This window comes from Bufo bufo, chromosome 3 (assembly GCF_905171765.1).
Source record: "Bufo bufo chromosome 3, aBufBuf1.1, whole genome shotgun sequence".
Classification (NCBI taxonomy): domain Eukaryota; kingdom Metazoa; phylum Chordata; class Amphibia; order Anura; family Bufonidae; genus Bufo; species Bufo bufo.
In genome coordinates this window covers 384,769,359-384,791,299 of record NC_053391.1, presented here as the reverse complement: position 1 = coordinate 384,791,299, position 21,941 = coordinate 384,769,359, and the positions used below count along the sequence as shown (strand labels likewise).

At 42.7% G+C, this 21,941-nt stretch overlaps 1 long non-coding RNA gene across 1 annotated transcript; it reads right to left on the bottom strand.

The window, feature by feature from the left end:
* Positions 1 to 20,086: 20,086 nt before the first annotated feature.
* On the bottom strand, positions 20,087 to 21,618 carry LOC120995494. The gene is made up of 2 exons (XR_005777601.1): positions 20,670 to 21,618; positions 20,087 to 20,638 (listed from the first exon to the last, which is right to left on the bottom strand). It is a non-coding gene; the product is annotated as an uncharacterized LOC120995494 (long non-coding RNA).
* Positions 21,619 to 21,941: the final 323 nt, after the last annotated feature.

The window sequence follows — 21,941 nt, the reverse complement described above, 5'->3', positions numbered from 1 at the left end:
AATCTGTTAATTCAGTTTTTGGGGAAAAATAAAGGGGAAAAAACTTTCCAAGACATCCATAGGGCGTTGGATAAAAACAACTATTTGTTTTTTGTTATAACTTATTAGGTCAGGCATGTCCTATAGGAATTAAGGAACATTCTACTAGAGCTATGTCCTCCTCTGGGGCAGAAAGAGCTGGGGTATCTCTCGATCAAATATGCAAGGCTGCAACCTGGTCTAGCATTAATACTTTCATTAGACACTATCGCCTGAACTTTTCTGCTGCAGCGGATTTGGCGTTTGGCCAAAGAGTGTTGCAAGCAGTTGCCCCCCCCTACTTAGTAATCTGTTAGTTCTCATTCGTAGCCGTCATGGTGGATGAAATGGAAAAACCGTAATTAGACTTACCGGTAATTCTGTTTCCTTGAATCCACCATGACGGCTTTTATATTTCCTCCCATAAAAGTTTAGTATATATTATGAGGATAATGCAAAAAAAATATACATATATAATAATAAAATAAAAATATACAAACCGGATTCCAAAAAAGTTGGGACACTAAACAAATTGTGAATAAAAACTGAATGCAATGATGTGGAGATGGCAAATGTCAATATTTTATTTGTAATAGAACGTAGATGACAGATCAAACGTTTAATCCGAGTAACTGTATCATTTTAAAGGAAAAATACGTTGATTCCAATTTTCACAGTGTCAACAAATCCCCAAAAAGTTGGGACAAGTAGCAATAAGAGGCTGGAAAAAGTAAATTTGAGCATAACGAAGAGCTGGAAGACCAATTAACACTAATTAGGTCAATTGGCAACATGATTGGGTATAAAAAGAGCTTCTCAGAGTGGCAGTGTCTCTCAGAAGCCAAGATGGGTAGAGGATCACCAATTCCCACAATGTTGCGCAGAAAGATAGTGGAGCAATATCAGAAAGGTGTTACCCAGCGAAAAATTGCAAAGACTTTGCATCTATCATCATCAACTGTGCATAACATCATCCGAAGATTCAGAGAATCTGGAACAATCTCTGTGCGTAAGGGTCAAGGCCGTAAAACCATACTGGATGCCCGTGATCTCCGGGCCCTTAAACGACACTGCACCACAAACAGGAATGCTACTGTAAAGGAAATCACAGAATGGGCTCAGGAATACTTCCAGAAACCATTGTCAGTGAACACAATCCACCGTGCCATCCGCCGTTGCCAGCTGAAACTCTACAGTGCAAAGAAGAAGCCATTTCTAAGCAAGATCCACAAGCTCAGGCGTTTTCACTGGGCCAGGGATCATTTAAAATGGAGTGTGGCAAAATGGAAGACTGTTCTGTGATCAGACGAGTCACGATTCGAAGTTCTTTTTGGAAATCTGGGACGCCATGTCATCCGGGCCAAAGAGGACAAGGACAACCCAAGAAACTGGTCTCCTCGGTCCCCAGACGTCTGTTGAGTGTTTAAGAAGAAGGGGAGATGCCACACAGTGGTGAAAATGGCCTTGTCCCAACTTTTTTGGGATTTGTTGACACCATGAAATTCAGATTCAACATATTTTCCCCTTAAAATGGTACATTTTCTCAGTTTAAACTTTTGTTCCGTGATTTATGTTCTATTCTGAATAAAATATTAGAAGTTGGCACCTCCCACATCATTGCATTCAGTTTTTATTCACGATTTGTATAGTGTCCCAACTTCTTGGGAATCCGGTTTGTATATATAATAAAAAAAAAATTATGGAAACACATTTAAATATGTATACTGTATATGCACACTTTGGTATCGGGTACACACTGAGGGTGAGAGTTGGTGGGGGCTTCTTAAACTCTCTCTCTGTATTTCCTGCCCCTACAGAGGTCAAGGGGTCAATCTAATCCGTAGCCGTCATGGTGGATTCAAGGAAACAGAATTACCGGTAAGTAAAATTTTTTATTTTTTTTTTGGTCTAGTTACTCGATTGTGTTGAGTAATCATTTCAGCCCTAATGGAAACTGTGCAGAGCTATGTGTGCAATGGGAGCTGTGCAGAACCAGGTACGTTTTGCAGAGCAGTGTCCGTTGTGTAGAACTGTGTGCGTTGTTCAGAGATGTGTGTGTAATGAGAGCTGTTCAGAACCGTGTGTGTTATCCAGAGCTGTGTGTGTGTAATGAAAGCTGTTCAGAACCGTGTGTGTTATCCAGAGCTGTGTGTGTGTAATGGGAGCTGTGCAGAACCGTGTGTGTTATCCAGAGCTGTGTGTGTGTGTAATGGGAGCTGTGCAGAACCGTGTGCGTTATCCAGAGCTGTGTGTGTGTAATGGGAGCTGTGCAGAACCATGTGTGTTATCCAGAGCTGTGTGTGTGTAATGAGAGCTGTTCAGAACCGTGTGTGTTATCCAGAGCTGTGTGTGTGTAATGGGAGCTGTGCAGAACCGTGTGCGTTATCAAGAGCTGTGTGTGTAATGGGAGCTGTGCAGTACTGTGTGTAATGGAAGCTGTGCAGAACTGTGTGTGTATTATCCAGAGCTGTGTGTAATGGGAGCTGTGCAGTACTGTGTGTAATGGGAGCTGTGCAGTACTGTGTGTAATGGGAGCTGTGCAGAACTGTGTGCATTATCCAGAGCTGTGTGTGCAATGGGAGCTGTGTGTGTGTGTAATGGGAGCTGTGCAGTACTGTGTGTGTGTAATGGGAGCTGTGCAGTACCGTGTATGTGTAATGGGAGCTGTGCAGTACTGTGTGTGTTATCCAGAGCTGTGAGTAATGGGAGCTGTGTGTGTAATGAGAGCTGTTCAGAACCGTGTGTGTTATCCAGAGCTGTGTGTGTGTAATGGGAGCTGTGCAGTACCCTGTGTGTGTAATGGGAGCTGTGCAGTACTGTGTGTGTTATCCAGAGCTGTGAGTAATGGGAGCTGTGTGTGTAATGAGAGCTGTTCAGAACCGTGTGTGTTATCCAGAGCTGTGTGTGTGTAATGGGAGCTGTGCAGTACTGTGTGTGTTATCCAGAGCTGTGAGTAATGGGAGCTGTGTGTGTAATGAGAGCTGTGCAGAACCGTGTGTGTTATCCAGAGCTGTGTGTGTGTAATGGGAGCTGTGCAGAACCGTGTGCGTTATCCAGAGCTGTGTGTGTGTAATGGGAGCTGTGCAGAACCATGTGTGTAATGGGAGCTGTGCAGAACCATGTGTGTTATCCAGAGCTGTGTGTGTGTAATGGGAGCTGTGCAGAACCATGTACGTTTTGCAGAGCAGTGTCCGTTGTGTAGAGCTGTGTGTGTAATGGGAGCTGTGCAGAACCATGTACGTTTTGCAGAGCAGTGTCCGTTGTGTAGAGCTGTGTAGAACTGTGTGCGTTATGCAGAGCTGTGTGTGTAATGGGAGCTGTTCAGAACCGTGTGTGTTATCAAGAGCTGTGTGTGTAATTGGAGATGGGTAGAACAGTGTGTTATGCACTGCTGTGTGTAATAGGAGCTGTGCAGGACCGTGTGTGTTGTGCAGGGCTGTGTGTGTGATGGGAGCTGTGCAGAGCTGTGTGTGTGATGGGAGCTGTGCAGGGCTGTGTGTGTGATGGGAGCTGTGTGTGTGATGGGAGCTGTGCAGAGCTGTGTGTGTGATGGGAGCTGTGCAGAGCTGTGTGTGTGATGGGAGCTGTGCAGAGCTGTTTGCCTTATGCAGAGCTGTGTGTGAAATCTGCTCTGCAGAGGTCTCGCTCCCTCTTCATGGACAGGGCCGGTTCCTGCATAGTTATCTCACTTAGACCTGGTTGCTAAGTGATAGATGTCATTACTTGTAGCTGAGCTAGTCCTCGGGCACTGTGCCTGGTGGTACAGGGAGTAGTAAAACTGTATGGTGCCACTGTGGTGAGTGTGGCTGTAAAAGGGGCACCTATGGTGACAAGGACATTGCATTGATGGTGGAGAAGAACTGAAAGGGTGGGGGCGGTAGAATCTGTTCCTCATGCGTCTTATCTTTGAAGTTAGTTTTGCAGTAGTCTGTGTTGGTGCAATTTGTGCTAATGTTATCAACGTTATTTGATACACTGAAATCCAGAAATGTTTCTTGTTTTATTACGTCACCCTTGTACTGGAGCAGTTTGCTACTTTTTTAAAAGTCGCAGTGATAAATGTGGTGTGAAAGTAATGAAAGAGGACCTTTTCATTTTATTTTATTTTTATTTTTTTAAGTTTAAATAAATACCTTTACTTGTGGGGTACCCACCGCTGATGCTGCCACCCTGCCTGTTTTTTTTAAATATCGCTCCTACACCCCGCTGTTCCCCCCTGCAGTTTTCCCGCTCAGTATGTTAATATGGAGCATCCGTACACGGAGGAGGAGACTGCCCTGTTTCTCAATGGACGTCTCCTTCTCCCTGGCTGTGCCACGATCCAATCACAGCGGAGAGCGTCATAGCCAGGGAGAAGGTGAGCTTTTTTTTTTTCTCCCTGGCTGTGACACACTCTGCTGTGATTGGAGCGGCACAGGGAGGACAAAAAAGTTAGGCATAAATATGCTGCCACATAATGATAGTTACACTCTGCGGTGCACCCGTAACCTTATTGTGAGGTTGAAAATAAATAATGTGCTGTACGACCTGCGCTCACAGCGGCGTCCCACGTGGCTGCAGTGTCGGATACAGCGGTACCTTTCTGCGAGTTGTCAGTTTGAACGGCTTGATGGTCGCTTGTCTATGCGGTCTTTGGTTTCATTATCCCGCTGTTCCTTTGTGGACAATCTCTGACCGTTTTATATTGTTTGTGATGTTTCCAAATGGCCTTCAGAACCGGATATTCGAATCACAGCGCTCCATATATGCCAGGTGGGAGGTAGGACTGGTCTCTATTGTGAATAGGAATCCAAAAGCGAAGTAGATGCAGGGATATGTGTCCATCAGCTGAGGAGACCCGCACATCAGATGATGGACACATATCCCTGCATCTACTTTGCTTTTGGATATTTTACATAAATAATTCAATTCATCCTTGCTTGTGTAATTGAGGTGAAATTGCAGCATACTAATACTGTTTTTTGGGGTGTTCACGTTGTTTTACACATAAGTAAATCCATTCATCCTTGATTCTGGGGTGAAATTGCGGCCTGATACTGTTTTTTTTACACTTATAGTTACTGTTACCGTACAGTATGTCCGACAGACCGGTGCCAGGGCTTTCTAAGGGACATGTTTGCGCAACGAAGAGCAGAAAAAAAACAAAAGCGCGCTGCTCTATCTATAAAAATATAAATAAAAGCTTAGCTATGCGTTTCACTTCAAGGTGGCGGCCCGCCACTGAAACGAGTAGCTAGCTTTTTATTTATAGTGTTTTATGTATGTTTTTAATAAATAATTTTATAGATAGCAGAGGAGGGAAAATGCCATAATCGCCAGTGTGGGAATTTTTCATCAAGTGGCTGGAGGACGTCAGCGTGGCCATGTGTAGAATCTGTAAGCAGAAGATGAAGCATGGCCAGGGTTCCAATATTGGTATCACGGCCCTGTGTCCAAACATGCAGTGTCACTATAAAGTGGCCTGGGTTCAGGTCCTGTGACAAAGGAAGATTCGTATTTGTCAAGCTAGCAATCCATGGGAGAATGTACACAATTGGTAACATCTACCTGCCAAACTCAGGACAGGGTAAGGCCTTTGCCTCTATAATGTCTGGATTGGACTCCTTCATTGAGGGGGTTCTCCTCCTTGGGGGCGACTTCAATCTGACGCTAAACCCAAAGATAGACACATCCCTGGGAAGGTCCTTAGTGCCATACTCGGCAATATCCAGGATACGCACAATCCTACACAATAGAAGACTGCTAGATGTCTGGAGAACTCTACATCCAAATGACAGAGACTACCCATACTTCTCTCCAGCCCACCGCACTTACAGCAGGATTGATTTATTCGCCATCTCTCACCATGCTTTAATGTTCCAACCTAAAGCTACCATTGGCACAGCTTTGTGGTCAGATCATGCACCCATATTCCTTACTCTGGAGCTGCCTGACTTGGTAGCCATGGAATGGACATGGCGACTTAATGAAACCCTGTTGAGAGATGCGGTGTGCAACAAGGCGATTGAGGATACGATTCAGGATTTTTTGGTGAACCATTCTTCTGACACCACAGCTCTCCCTCTGCAGTGGGAAGCACTTAAATGTGTAATACGAGGCACACTCATACAACACGGATCAAGACTGAAAAAAGGTGAGGCTCATATTAAAACGTTAACAGAACGCTTACATGACTTAGAATCACTACACAAGCGACTCCTTACCCCTGCTCACCTGGTGGAACTAACAACAATAAGAGATAATCTTAAAATAGCTATAGATAAACACTCCACCTTCTATAGGGAAAGATTTCAGAGTTTTCTATATGAGAAGGCCAACAAATGTGGAAACGCACTTGCCAAGCTGTTACACCCTAGGCCATCGCAAACATACAGTCAGGTCCATAAATATTGGGACATCTACACAATTCTAACATTTGTGGCTCTATACACCACCACAATGGATTTGAAATGAAACAAACAAGATGTGCTTTAACTGCAGACTGTCAGCTTTAATTTAAGGGTATTTACATCCAAATCAGGTGAACGGTGTAGGAATTACAACAGTTTGCATACGTGCCTCCCACTTGTTAAGGAACCAAAAGTAATGGGACAATTGGCTTCTCAGCTGTTCCATAGCCAGGTGTGTGTTATTCCCTCATTATCCCAATTACAATGAGCAGATAAAAGGTCCAGAGTTCATTTCAAGTGTGCTATTTGCATTTGGAATCTGTTGCTGTCAACTCTCAAGATGAGATCCAAAGAGATGTCACTATCAGTGAAGCAAGCCATCATTAGGCTGAAAAAAACAAAAAAAAAAATTATCAGAGAGATAGCAAAAACATTAGGCGTGGCCAAAACAACTGTTTGGAACATTCTTAAAAAGATGGAATGCATCGGTGAGCTCAGCAACAGCAAAAGACCCAGAAGACCACGGAAAACAACTGTGGTGGATGACCGAAGAATTATTTTCCTGGTGAAAAAAACACCCTTCACAACAGTTGGCCAGATCAAGAACACTCTCCAGGAAGTAGGTGTATGTGTGTCAAAGTCAATAACCAAGAGAAGACTTCACCAAAGTGAATACAGAGGGTTCACCACAAGATGTAAACCATTGGTGAGCCTCAAAAACAGGAAGGCCAGATTAGAGTTTCCCAAACGACATCTAAAAAAGCCTTCACAGTTCTGGAACAACATCCTATGGACAGATGAGACCAAGATCAACTTGTACCAGAGCAATGGGAAGAGAAGAGTATGGAGAAGGAAAGGAACTGCTCATGATCCTAAGCATACCACCTCATCAGTGAAGCATGATGGTGGTAGTGTCATGGCATGGGCATGTATGGCTGCCAATGGAACTGGTTCTCTTGTATTTATTGATGATGTGACTGCTGACAAAAGCAGCAGGATGAATTCTGAAGTGTTTCGGCCAATATTATCTGCTCATATTCAGCCAAATGCTTCAGAACTCATTGGACGGCGCTTCACAGTGTAGATGGACAATGACCCAAAGCATACTGCAAAAGCAACAAAGAGTTTATTAAGGGAAAGAAGTGGATCGTTATGCAATGGCCAAGTCAATCACCTGACCTGAATATGATTGAGCATGCATTTTACTTGCTAAAGACAAAACTGAAGGGAAAATGCCCCAAGAATAAGCAGGAACTGAAGACAGTTGCAGTAGAGGCCTGGCAGAGCATCACCAGGGATGAAACCCAGCGTCTGGTGATGTCTGTGCGTTCCAGACTTCAGGCTGTAATTGACTGCAAAGGATTTGCAACCAAGTATTAAAAAGTGAAAGTTTGATTTATGATTATTATTCTGTCCCATTACTTTTGGTTCCTTAACAAGTGGGAGGCACATATGCAAACTGTTGTAATTCCTACACTGTTCACCTGATTTGGGTGTAAATACCCTCAAATTAAAGCTGACAGTCTGCAGTTAAAGCACATCTTGTTTGTTTTATTTCAAATCCATTGTGGTGGTGTAAAGAGCCAAAAATGTTATATTTGTGTTGATGTCCCAATATTTATGGACCTGACTGTATATCCCTGTGATTAAAGACCATAGGGGTCAGTCAATACATCATCCCTCTCACATTGCCAATACCTTTAGGACATATTATGAATCCTTGTATAATATTAGGGGCCAGTTTGCAGATATGTCCCAACAAGACCTTGAAAGACGTATATCTACTTACATGTCAGAAACAGCTTTACCAGGGATATCGGCTGAACAGAGTACGGATTTGGATCAGCCGTTCACAGAATCAGAAGTTAAAACAGTAATCTCATCTCTTAAAGGGAAGAAAAGTCCTGGCCCAGATGGTTTTACAGCCATCTTCTTTAAAAGATACCAAGAATCACTGCTCCCCTTTCTTACTAAGATATATAACAGTATATCCCCTACATGTCTCTTCCCTAAACAATCCCTAGAAGCCTATATAGTGGTTATACCTAAACCAAATAAAGATGGAACTATATGCAGTACACGATGTAGCAATAAGACAGCACTACTCACTGTTTATCCAGTAGTTCCAGTTTGTGGTGGTGCCTGCAGCGTTGGATCCCGGTCCAGAGGTTCCCGTAATTGCCAGCAATGAATAGTAAAGCCACGGCACTCCAATGGATATATTCCAGTTTCTTTATTACACCTAAATCAGTAGCGACGTTTCGACCAAACGGTCTTTATCAAGCTTGATAAAGACCGTTTGGTCAAAAGGTCGCTACTGATTTAGGTGTAATAAAGAAACTGGAATATATCCATTGGAGTGCCGTGGCTTTACTATTCATTACTATATGCAGTAACTATAGGCCAATAGACTCAATAACATACTGCCTGAAATTATCAACAAAGACCAGGTAGGATTCATCTTAGGGAGAGAGGCTAGAGACAATACCATACGCACCATTACCCTAATTTCGCAAGCTCAGAAACAAAAGATTCCCATGTGTCTGATGTCGGTAGATGCCGAAAAGGCGTTCGATAGGGTATACTGGCAATTTATGTTGGCTTCCCTAAAGCAAGTAGGCATTGGGGAAAGATATGTAGAGATGGTAGCAGCTTTATATTCACATCCAACAGCACGAGTCCGAACTAATGGTATTCTAACCCCACCATTCGACATACACAATGGAACACGTCAGGGATGTCCCTTGTCTCCTCTCCTATATGTCCTGTCAATGGAACATCTGGCAGAGGCAATCAGGAACAACCCGAACATTAAGGGACTTTAAGAGACTCCGAAGATGCATCATAAACTTGCACTCTTTGCAGATGACCTCCTACTATATGTAACCTCCCCTCACACCTCCATTCCGTCCCTGCTCAAGGAGTTCAATAAATTTAGCCATCTTAGCAACTTTAAGGTGAACATGGATAAGACTGAAATGTTAAATATTTCTCTCTCTCAAGAGGTGACAGAATCTCTCAAGCACAACTTCCCCTTTAAATGGAAAGCTAATAGCCTATCATATTTAGGCATTCAGGTTCCAGCGCAGCTACACCAGTTATTTCCCTTTAAACTACTTACCTTTACAGAAAAGAACCCTTTAGGAATTACAGACATTCAAACTTAAACACCTTTCCTGGTTCGGTCGTATGAATACTGTCAAAATGGACATTTTGCCAAGGTTTTTATACCTTTTCCAAACTATACCTATTCATATACCTAAAAAATACTTCTTAGAGATCCAAAAGGCCCTCAATAGGTTCATTTGGCACACTAGTAAACCTAGATTGAATAAAAAAGATCTGATCAAACCTAAATCTCTTGGGGGGTTTGGATTACCAGATATTCGCCTATATCATGAAGCGGCGGTACTTGCTAGACTTTTAGATTGGAAACATAAAGGCTTAAAGAAACTTTGGGTCACTCTGGAACAATCTTTATCGCCTCTCTCTCTTCAAGCCATACCCTGGCTAAATATAAATGACAGACCCTCTCAAGAATTCCCGTTTCTTGTGAGACATGTTCTTGCGGTCTGGGAGGAATGGATTTCCAAATCCCAAATCACCTTCAGACTAGGTCCTATGACCCCACTCTATGGGAACCCAGCGTTTATTCCTGGCTTGATTCCATCATCCTTTCTCATCAAAACCACACATAACGATTTAATGAGAATTAGAGATGTCCTGTCAGGGGGGTCACTATTCTCTTTTGAAAATCTACGCCAGAACGCAGCAATTAGCATGGCTTCTTGGCAGGGATATGCTCAATTAACTTCCTTTTTTGGAACCACATTCTCCAGAGGAGTGGTGAACCCAATGACAGATTTTGATAGATTGTATCTGCAACAAGGCATAATTGAAGGTACCTTGTCCACACTATACCGAGTGCTCCTGGATATACATAGTGGAGAAAGGGCATCATTTTTCAATAGATGGGAAGCTGATTTGCAGATCCGGTTCACAGAGGAGGAGGTGGAGAAGATGTGTACGTTCTCCCATGGAACTTCATTGGCGTCACAGGTCAAAGAAAAGAACTACAAAATTCTCTCAAGATGGTACTATTGTTCTACTAAGCTACATAAGATGTTCCCTACGGTGTCAGATAAGTGCTGGAGATGCGAGAATGATAGGGGTTCCTTGTTGCATATTTGGTGGAGCTGTCCGAAAATCTACTCGTTCTGGGAACGTATCCTGCAGATTTATGCCAAGTACTCAAACAGGACGATCCCTAACACTCCACAACTTACCCTTCTATCCCTGATTCCTGGCTCTCTTGCCCAGGTCAAGAAAGGGGTTCTGCAACATTTCCTGTCAGCTGCCAGGATGGTTATCCCCAGACATTGGAAGTCCAGTTCTCCACCCACTTTGCTTGAATGGACAAGAGAGCTAAGATTTATACTGCGTATGGAAGAGTTGACTGCAATTGAACAAGAAAGAGCTGAATCTTTTCCTTCCTTCCACCCCCCTCCTTCCTTTACCCCCTTGTCCCTCCCTATGTTGGTGTTTTACTAAATGGTGATAATTTCCAAGGAGATAAACTTATAGCCACAAAGATTGTATTGGGATTGGCAATCGGTTACATAAGCCATAAAGCTTTAATGGTTTTAGTCAACATGGACACAATGTTGCAAAATGTCTATATATGTATTCTATATATGTATTCATTTATTGAGGATTGTATACGCTCCCTATATGTGTTGCTGATAACAACTAATCTCATTGTTACTTTATGCACTGGACCCTGAGAGGTCTTACTGTAATATTCATGTTCATCAAATGTCACCACTCCTGTTTGAAAATGGTGATTTCAATAAAGTCAGAGTAAACATAAAGTGGCCTGGGAAAATCGCAGAAACTGTGCACGTGTTCCTTGCCAAGTTGTTGGTACTACAGACCCTCCCTTTTCCATGTGGTTGACTCTGCACCTTTCAGAGAATTGATGGCTTGTGCCAAGCCAAGGTGGAAAGACCCTAGCTATTATGGCTGATAACTATGGGGGATGAACTGGAGGAGGGGGACATTCATGTACAAGCAATGTATGTAGAAATGAGTGGTTTATCTGCACAAGTGACAGCAAAGGAGCTGGAGGGTGATGAGGAAAACCAGGTAGATAACCCAGGCACACTGTGGCTGTATGCAGTGGTGATGGAGGCAGGGAGTCCCTCTGAGTCCTTTATGCAAATAGCTAGATGTATGCTGAGTTGCTTGCATAGTGACAGCTGTATTTTCACCATTCGGAAGAAGCATGACTACTGGCTCCCTACCATGTTAGACCCTCACTACTAGTCCAAAATTGGGGCCTTTTTTTTTCACCTGCTGAGAGGGAGAATAAACTCAACTGCTATTGATACATCGTATGTAGTCAGTTGGCCGCTGCCTATATGTGCCATCGCCCATCCTCACAAAAGTCTAACCGGGGGGGTCCTCCGCTCACGCTCCACTGCTGTGACTGCTGGAGGGGGTTGGGACAGGAGCAGCACCAGCTCCATCAGCAGCAACTTAAGTTTTGAGTTTCTAATGAGCACTTTTCTTCACCCGCCTACTGAAACCACCCAACAGCAGCAGCACAAGGAGCAGAATCTGAACCAGCAGGTGGTGGCATACTTGGACAGCACCCTGCCACCCCAGATGCAAGATCCACTGGACTACTAGGCAGCCAAACTTGATTTGTGGCTGCAACTGTTCGAGTTTGCCCATGACAAGCTTTTCTGCCTGTCCGGTAGTGTGGCATCAGGGCGGGTGTTTAGTGCGGCGGGGGGCATAGTTCCCCCAAAGAGAACTCTCCTTTGTAAAGATGAATCAGCCAGGATTTCCACACGCCAGTGCCTGATTCATTAGAATATATCTGGGTGCCACACCAAAACATTGTGAAAAAAGATCAGTTTCTTCTGGCCACCTGCTTCAGCCACTGCCTGATGCTTATTCTACGTCTACATATTTCTTGTGAATCAAAGAGAGAACGCATAGTATTTTACTTTAGGTTTCTGGGAAATATATATGCGTTGTCTGGTGGGTATTCTTTCTCATTATGGAGAGCACCTAATATGCATGAGGAATATTGTAGGCCAGGCAGCACTGCACTGGGCTTTTGGGGAAAATATATACAAATTAGCATATCTTACTCATGCTGGCATCAGAGAGGCTTAGCTATGGTTTCCTTTTGGAAGGAAAACTAATTTTCATATATTTTGGTTTTTCCAAATCAAACACAACACATATTTCAAACAACTCTCTCATCTCTAAAAGAAGTTCCATTCATGAGTGGGGTTGATTTTTATCCAAGGGAGTGTGCTGACTTACAATTTTTCCTAAGAATACTGCCATGAATAAACAATGGTACTAAAGCATCCTCCAAGAGCAACTCCATCCAGGAGCAGTTTGGTTATGAATATTTTTTCCCCCCAGCATGATGGAGCACCATGTCACAAGGTAAAAGTAATAACTAAGTGGCTCAGTGACTAAAACATTGAAATTTTGGGTCCATGGCTAGGAAACTCCCCAGATCTCAATTCAATTGAGAACCTATGTTCAATCCCCAAAAAGTATGTGGACAAACAAAAACACATAACTTGTTATAAACTTCATGCACAAAATGGGTTGCCACCAGTCAGGATTTGGCCCAGAAGCTTATATCCAGAATGCCAGGGTGAATTGCAGTCTTGAAAAAGAGTCAACACTGTAAATACTGAGTCTTTGCATACATGATGTATTTGTCAAGAAAGTAAAAAATATACTTTTTGAAATGCTTATTATGCTTCAGTATATCATAGAACTACAGTACTCACAAAAAGTTAGAGATATTTGGCTTGTGAGTGAAATTTCAGGATGAACCTAAAATGCACTCTAACCTTTACAGGTGAACTTAATGTGACCGTCTCTAAACCTTTGAATGCATATGTCCAACTGTTCAGTGTTTTTAGTACTTTTTGCACAACTTGCTGTTCTCTAACAAGGAGCCTAACGGAAAAATTCACAACATGTGTTTGATCTATGAATCGCTCAATAAATTTCCTGGTTCAATTAGAATTGGTATTTCCTCGTCATGCTGTTCACATTTTGACATCACGAGACCAAGATGACACTTAACAATTGTTTAACAGTACCTTGCCATTGCTAGGCTTCAAGCAGGATGTTCTCAGAAGGAAGTGGCCGATGAACTTGAAGTGTCACAAAGTGTCATCAGCAGGTTGCAACAGAGAGACTGGAAGTCACAGAAAGGCATGGAAGTGGATGTCCTTTGACCACATCCCACACTAATGACCGCTTCACTGTGAACAATGCCCTGTGGAACCAGATGATGAATGCCACACAACTCCAGACATATTTAAGGGAGGTAAGAGGCAGCCAAATGTCACATCAGACCATTTGAAAGCATTTACATCAGTGTGGTCTGCATGCTAGACGACCTTCAAGGGTACCTCACCACAGTCGTCATTGTCTTGCATGCCCAGAGAGCATCTACGCTGGACGAGGGACCAGTGAGCCTCAGTGCTGTTCACTGATGAAAGTTGATTCACGTTGATGGTCGCCAATGATGTTGGAGACGTCAAGGAGAGCACTGTGCATAAGCCACTGTTGTCACCAGACGAGCCATTTGTGGTGGTGGTGGTGTTACAGTGTGGGCAGGTGTGTCTAGTCAATACAGAACCGCCCTACACTTTGTAAATGGTACAGTGACAAGCCCATACTACTTGAATAACATCATTAATCCTGTCATTGCGCCTCTGCATGAACTACACAGGCCTAATTTCATCTTCATGGACGACCATGCGCCAGCTCATCGAGGTCACATCATTAGAAAACAGCTGCTGGAGACTGGGGTACCTCAAATGGAGTGGCCTGCATTTTCTCCAGACCTGAATCCCATTAAAAACCTAGGTGATCAGTTAAGTCGCCGTGTAGAGGCTCGTAACTCTGTACCCCAGAACCTCAATGACCTGAGGGCTGCCCTTGAAGAAGAGTGGGATGCCATGCCTCAGCAGACAATAAGTCGACTTGTGAACAGCATGAGACGTCGTTGTCAAGCTGTAATTGATTCTGAAGGCTAAATGACAAGTTACTGAGACATTGAAATTTTTTGTGGGGGTATACCTACTGCTGTTCAGTGGCGTACATACAGGGGTCGCAGTTGCGACCGGGCCCGGCACTCCAGGGGGCCCGGCCGCCTGTGGACCCCTGGCCCCTGCTGCCCTGCAGTAGTGCCACTCAGACTCAGGTGTGGGCCCGCGGCAGGTGACAGGGAGATGAACACTTCCATTGTGGAAGCGCTCATCTCCCTAGTGATCTGTATCGCCGTCCTCCCTTCCCTGTTCCTCTGATAGGCTGCGGGCCTTGTGCCGGCAACATATCAGAGCGGTGCAGGCGGCGCGATGATGTCATTGCGCCGCCTGAGCCGTACAGCGCGGGACACAGGCCAGAAGAGGCCTGCATCGCATCGCTGCTAAGGAGGTAAGTATAAGTGTTTATTTTTTTTATTTTTTTATACCGGACTTTACTGGGACATGAGGAGGCACTTCATACTGGCAAATGAGGGGGAGGGGGTTGGCACTTCTTACTGGCAAATAGGAGGGGTTGGCACTTCTTACTGGCAAATGGGGGGGTTGGCAACTTGGCACTTACTGGAAAATGGGGGGTTGGCACTTACTGGCAAATAGAGGGGGGTTGGCACTTCATACTGGCAGATGAGGGGGGGGGGGGGTTTGGTACTTCTTACTGGCAGATGAGGGGGGTTGGCACTTATTGGCAAATGAGGGGGGTTTGGCACTTCATACTGGCAAATGAGGGGGGTTTGGCACTTCATACTGGCAAATGAGGGGTGGTTGGCACTTTATACTGGCAAATGAAGGGTGGTTTGGCACTTGATACTGGCAAATGAAGAGGGGGTTTGGCACTTGATACTGGCAAATGAAGGGGGGCTTGGCACTTGATACTGGAAAATGAAGGGGGGGTTGGCACTTCATACTGGCACATGGGGGGTTTGGCACTTGATACTGGCAAATGGGGGGTTTGGCACTTGATACTGGCACACGGGGGTTTGGCATTTGATACTGGCACACGGGGGAAGGGGGTTGGCACTTGATACTGGCACACGGGGGTTTTGGCACTTGATACTGGCACAAGGGGGTTTTGGCACTTGATACTGGCACATGGGGGTTTTGGCACTTGATACTGGCACATGGGGGGTTGGCACTTGTTACTGCCACATTATTGGGGGCACTATTGGGGACCACAGGGCACAGTATTGGGGTAGTAGGATGTTTTGTCCAGAAGATGGTAGGATGATGGAAAAGTAGTAAACTAAGATATTTTTTTTGTCAAACTGCAGAGATTAAAAACGGCGTAAAAATGGTGGTCTGGTCTGAAAGGAGAAGACGAGGACAGAGAACATCTACATCGAAGGAGACGTCACTGGATGTAAGAGGTACGGGCGCAATTTATGGGTGGGGCTGTGTGTGGGTGTGGTTTGAGGGCGGGTGGGGACACAGGGGCCCCATAATCTCCTATTGCCCGGGGAAATGCCCCTCCCGAGACCGGGGGGGGGGGGGGCATGGATCAGTTTCGCACCGGGGCCCCATGGATTGTGTGTTGCTTCTACCTAAATGCCCTACTTTCATGATATATCATTGTAGCTTTAACTTTTTATGTTTTTTTTTTTATAAATTTCACCCGAAAACCAAATATCCCTAACTTTTTGTATCTGACAAAAAGATTGAAAAAATTGAAGCAGCAAACTGTGAAAACCAAAATTTATGTCAGTCTCAAAACTTTTGGCCACAACTGTACAAAAAAGGTATGATCATTATGCTTGGTTGGGAACTGATTTGGAAGCTGACAGTTTCCCTTTAAAATTGACTTGTAAATTGTAAAAATATGATTTGTAATGTACTTTCATCATCTTGATGCGTTGTCTCCTTCAGCATCTTCTGCTCAGTGTTAAATACATTTCTTCCCAAATTACATATCCAGACTGCTTCACAGCAACCAGATTTTTATTTTTAAACTCTTAGCAGCAGCAGATGCTACAGGAGACAAGCAAAGTTTAAAAGAGAATGAAAGTGTCTTATCAATGCAATTGATTTTTTTTTTCATTCTTTGTACTTTCTCATGTAGTGATCGAATGCACCCAATAGCCCTATTGTAGACCGGTTACTAATAAAATAAATTGGCTATGCTTGATATTTTTCCCAGGCCCCTTCATTTGAATGGGACTAAGATGCACATAGGCCATGTGTCTGATGAACGAGACCTCATTGGCCTAGGAAGAGGGACTGCAAATAATTGCAGAATGCACACTGTGTGCTGTCCACATCTGTATGTCTGTGCAGCAGTCCCACAGTCCTATACTTGTCTGTTTTGTGGTCAAGAATAGGACCTTTCTATGGAAGGTAAAAAGAAAATAATGACATGCACACACCCCGTATCGTGTTTTGCAGACCACAAAACACATACGGTTGTGTGCATGAAGCCTTATTCTAATCCAAATATCTTGAGGGGACCCATTAAAGGGGTTATCCAATTTCTTAAAAACCCCCAACATGTGTCGGGCCCCTCACCGGTAATATACTCACTCTGCTCCCCGCTCCCAGTGCCGCCCCTGGTCCCCGCACCGCCGCTGCTGCTTCTTCCTGCACACTGATAAAAACATCCAGTGTCGGGGGTTAGCAGCCAATGGCAGGCAGGGACAAGCCTCCCTAGTACACCCGCGATGGTGGGGAGGCTCGTCCCCGTCCCTGCCTGCCATTGGCTGCTCCCCCACGACACCGGATGTTTTCATCTGTGTGCAGGGAGAAGCATCAGCGGTGCGAGAACCAGGAGCGGGGTAAGAATATTACCAGTGAGGGGCTCGGCACATGTGTGTGCGGGGGGGGTACTACAGATCATGCATAGCCATCATCACTCCATCACCAGACATTGTGAGCAGTGTGTAAGCTAGGAACTAGAGATGAGCGAATTTCATATTTTGAAATTTGTTTGCGCTTTGTTTGGTGGTAAAAGCAGAATTGCGTTATGGATTTTGTTACCACGGACCATAACGCAATTTTATGACGGAATGCCTTTAGAGGCATTCCGTTATTCATTCCGTATAATAGAAGTCTATGGCCTGAATATAGGATCCGTCCTGTTTCCGTTATGCAGGGGAATCCCTTCCTGCAAACAAAGCGCAAACGAATTTCATAACATGAAATTCGCTCATCCCTACTAAGAACTTTCTGTTTCTTGCGCTTGAAGTAATGCAATATTTAGTTAGAAACACTGAAGCAAGGAAAGTTGTGGCTGCACTTCCACCATTGTTTTTTGGTGATCATTTATGATATTTTCCTTTCAGCACAAATAATTTTTCCTGCTTTATTCCATAGGTTATTATGATAAGGCAGATACCAACTGTGTACATTTTAAGCACTTTTGCACATTAAAAAAATTATAATTTGTGTCTCCACATTACTAGACCCATAACTGTAGTTTTTATTGAATTCTTTTCAGTGTAAAATTAACTTATTGATTAACTTTTTTGGGGGAAGGGAGTGTAGGTTGTGATTGTGGCAATACCATATGTGTTTGTTTTTTTGTTTACTGTAATGGAAAACATTTTTTATTTTTAATTTAGCGATTTTTTTTGCACTAAAATGTCATATTTTTAACATTCCTTTGTCCTGATAAGCAGACTTTTCAAGCACTAATTGTTTAATGACATGCCTTGCCTCTATTTTGTCATGCCTAGGGCAGACCTAGGTCATCTTTTGCCTATACCTGCTTGTCCTTGTGTGTTTGCTTGCCTACTTTCCCCCTGGTGCCTCCCTGTAGCATATCACTGGTGGTGTTGGTGGGGGCCATGGTAATCTGTATCTACTGGGGCTACAATATTTTCTGAATGGACTATGTTATAAAACTGTTGTCGTCTGTTTTAAGACTAGCAGGAAAGATGCTGGACGTTTGAATACCTCCAGCTTTCTTATCGATATTTTATTAGACTGATCATTCCTTGTAATAAGAATATCATATATTCCTGAAATTCACTGATATAATAATGTATGTTCATACAACATAAGCCACTTTTTAAGCTAATCTTCTCAAATATTAACAACTGCTAGGCTACATTCACACATCAGTGAATCATGCATATGAGCTGGCTGTGTTCTTCAAGCACATTACATTGATTTTAATGTGATTATTCCCACATTAGTGGTTTTCCACTCCCCATTCATCAGTGGGAAAACAACGGAGGCATGCACTACTTTGGTCCATATTGCCAACCAAATATGCCCATTAAAGTCTATAGGTCTTTGAAAACCAGTAACCAAAAACGAAAGACTTCCGTGTTTTGTCAGTGGTTTTCACAGACCATGGGAAGGAGATCCTCTGGAAATCCCTTTTTTCATCCTAGCAGTATACGTGAAATACGGATGACACACAGAGGGTGCAGAATGGACATAGGGACCAAACATAAACCCTTCACGTACATCTTCATAAATGAAACACTGCCCTTCTTATCACTGACACGTGATGTGCAGGAAACAAGATGCAGCATAGAAAACCAGAACAAGAGAGAGGTTTATTTGCAGTCACGTTTATTTGCAGCTTCTATACACACTTTCTATGTAATCAAACTTTTCTGACACATTTTCGAGGGGTTCACAAAATGAAATTGTCACCATTTTTACTAAAAAATAAATACAAGACTTAAAGTGTTGCACAGCTCTAAAATATACAAAGGCTTAGATTTAATGTAAACTCTGAAAACATTTTACAAAAGAAAACAGTTTTGCAACAATTTAAATTTAAAAAGTTCATATTTACAGATATTACAAAAAAATACAAAATGGATGCAAGTCCATTAACCATTGTCGCCAGCAAGTACTGGTACTAGTACCAAAACAGTAACACTGTCCCCTCACTTGATATTCCTTATCATTGAACTTTCTAAAGGGTTAGTTGTTGATTTGATATATTCCCGGCCAATTGCTCAGGAACAAATAGTGGTACAAAGCATTGCTTATTCATTTGGCAATGGAGTTTATCAAAGATAGAAAGATTCATCCAACATCAAAAGCCAGAGTCCAAGCTTTTATTGCAGCAATGCACTCATTCAATCTGGTTTGGCAAATCAAACATAAGTATCTTCTTTCTATTTTTTTTCTGTCTCAAATCCAATGTTACATTAAGTATCAGCATAAGTGATAGCAAAAAAATGAAAAATAAACAAAATTGGTTATGTCAGTGCAAACAGAACAATAATTTGGAAGTCTGGTGAATGAAGTTGAGAAACATAGCTACCCTCAGACTTACACAGTGTTGCTTCTTATATATTTACCTGCTTATACTGAGACGTAGGACAATGGGTTAGATTGGTTTATGTAAAAGTCAAGATCACGACCGCCGAAAATCTCTGTAAACAAAGGAAACTAATGTATAGGGTTCTGACTTCTGGCATTCCATTACAGTATGTATTGTCTCGTATCTCACATCACCAGTATAAGCAGGAGTATTACTATTGTACATATTGTAAGCGAGTTTTTATTTTTATGTGCACCAAACATTAGCTTTTTGGTCAGTGCCTCTTTCATTAATGAATATATCTATCAGGAGATGAATGAAATCTCACTATAGTAAATATAATAAATGCCCCTTTTTGGCAATTCGGAACTTAGTTTTATACTAACCTATAAAAACACACTTCCATATGAAATCACCACTAGAAATATATAATGTAATCATATCAAGATTGGCACGTTTTACATGGACTATTATATATATTGTTTGAACAGGTCCAAAGATGGTCTACACAAATTGAATTGGAGGCTATTAAGCAAAAATAATAATTGTGGGAAAAATTAAAAGCAATGTCATTTAAAAAATTTTTTTTTTTTTGCTGAGCAAGTAGTAGATGCTTGGAACAACCTTCGAGAAGATGTTGGAAAAAGATCAGCAAGTGAATGTAAATCTACACAGGATAATCAGGATTCTTGCATGAACAGTACAGGCATAGTCCTTTTAATTAAGCATTCCCATACTTATCTCTGCTACAGACACAACTCCCTATTTTCCACCTTGAACCAATGAATGCTCTTTACTCCCCATTTTAGAGCAATGAGCACTCTTGACTCTCCACATTACAGCTATGAACAGTGCTCATGTTCTTTCCATGTTGGAACATGATGAGCACTCTCTACTGTCCACGTTAGAGCAATGAGCACCTTCTACTGTCCACGTTAGAGCAATGAGCACCTTCTACTGTCCATATTAGAGCAATGAGCATTCTCTACTCTTCATATTAGAGCAATGAGCACCTTCTACTGTCTATATTAGAGCAATGAGCACTCTCTACGTTAGAGAAATGAGCACTCTCTACTCTCCATATTAGAGCAATGAGCACTCTCTACTCCCCACATTAGAGCAATGAGCACCTTCTACTGTCCACATTAGAGCAATGAGCACCTTCTACGGTCCACATTAGAGGAATGAGCACTCTCTACTCTCCATATTAAAGCAATGAGCACTCTCTACTCCCCATAGTAGAGTAATGAGCCCCTTCTACTGTCCACATTAGTTCTCTAATCTCAATATTTGAGCAATGACCACTCTCCACCGTAGTGCTCATTCAAACCTGTGGTACCTTTTTATAGAAGAAGATAGCATAATGCAGGTTATGCTTTTTTATTCTAAAAGTTAAATTGGTCATAATAAATTTCTCCGCTGACAACGTAAAAGCACAAATAACAAAAGAAAAATGTTTTGCTGGAGCAATGTGTACAGATTTGTTCTGTTACTGTAGAAATGTGTCCCTACTTAGCATAAGTGTGAACCTAGCCTCAAGGTAAGTGCAGTGAAACATCACAAAAATCACAATAAGTACATTAAGTATCTTGTCTTAATCATAACACCTAACAATGAGCCTGGTATAGAAATAACTTCTTGCAATGTTTAGAAGTGATTAGTTCACTAGCGTGTCATATCATATATTTCTCTTTTCAGGGGTAAGCCCAATGCTGGCCATAAACATGAGATAGCTGTTATCCAAATAAGCATTTGACTGAATGCTATCTCTTCCTTACCACCATGATACCCAAGCATACGCGTTTCAGCTAAGCATGTAGGTGTGCTGAATGGGAAGAGGGGAATAAGCCCAATCCTTATCAACATCTGGCATCGGAAGAGAGTTGGGGGACCCCAATACACATTAAATGGTCAGCCAGTCCCAACAAAATCATTGGGTTCAGCTGATTTACATCTAATATGTATGGCCAGCTTAACCACTTTATTTTCTGAGAAAGTTCTCTGTAAGTTTGAAATTTAGATACTTTCTCCTCGGCTCTTATATTTTCCCTAAAAGTTTCACATTTTTATTGGGGCCAAAGATGCTGTCTCTCATTTATTATATAGTTTGTAGCAAATGTAGAAGGCTCTTATGTAGTAAATGATATGGTAAAGATAACAGTCACATTTACAGTGACATGCTGTTATCCTCTATTGGCACTCATTACCGGGCAGAACGTTGAC